At 51.7% G+C, this 887-nt stretch overlaps 1 protein-coding gene across 1 annotated transcript in view; it reads right to left on the reverse strand.

The window, feature by feature from the left end:
* The window catches only part of LOC103772424 (sarcoplasmic/endoplasmic reticulum calcium ATPase 3), a gene marked incomplete at both ends in the record, with an annotated part of 8,803 nt that overhangs the window by 5,244 nt on the left and 2,672 nt on the right, over positions 1 to 887 (reverse strand). The window lies entirely within an intron of this gene.

Below are 887 nucleotides of genomic sequence, written 5' to 3' on the forward strand. Positions count from 1 at the left end.
GATGCCAATTATGCCAGGAACAAGTAATTTTGGGCTGCTGATGGGCATGCAGCAAGGACCTGATTTGGGGAAAGATGGCAGAATTAATTATTAATTGATTTAATTAAAGGCCAGGTCAGGAGCTGGAGCTGAGGACCCAGCTGGGGCTCCTCCTCTTGATCCTGCCCACAGTGTTTTTATGTTCCTCTTCCAGCTGAAGGCCAACTGGAAACCAGAAATAAGAGGGAGCTGGCTGGGTGCAAGAGGGTTGTAGAGTGTTTCCACCAGCCAGGCCATGAGGAGGAGAAGGGAGGATTAATTCTGGGGCTTGGGGGGTTTACAGCATCATTCAACAAACAAACAAACTGGGACAATTGAAGTGCAACCTCCTTAGCTGTGGTGGGGCAGGCAGGAGACCCTCCAGCATCCTTCACCAAACACAAAAAGCCCAGCAGAAGGGCTGGGGGGACAATGTGAGCAGGGAGGCAAAAGCACCCTGCAGCTGGGAGGACCATCCTGCCCGTGCAGCAGGACCACCACGGACCACTGGCTGCTGGTGGGCACCCAGCACTGCCCCTTCACCCCTGCCTTGGCCCAGGGATGCACGTGGGAGATGCTTCCAGAGAGAAGGAATCTTGGTGGAAAGTTGAAAGTTAGAAGTTATTGCAGCTCTTCCAGAAAACAGAGAAACCCTCCCGAGACACAAAACCTGCATCAGAAGTAGACATTTATTTTCTCTTTGCTGTTCTCTACTGCCCTACACTCGAGGCGATGCCTCCACAGGCTGCTGAGCCCTAGCTTTGGCCCAAATTATTTCACCTCCCTGGACTTGAAAGAAAAACCAAGATAGCAAGTGTAGAACAAGGAGGTGACTCAGCAGCTGGGGCTCTGGAGGTATCATAGAATAG

This window comes from Merops nubicus, unplaced genomic scaffold (assembly GCF_000691845.1).
Source record: "Merops nubicus isolate BGI_N331 unplaced genomic scaffold, ASM69184v1 scaffold30094, whole genome shotgun sequence".
Taxonomy (NCBI): domain Eukaryota; kingdom Metazoa; phylum Chordata; class Aves; order Coraciiformes; family Meropidae; genus Merops; species Merops nubicus.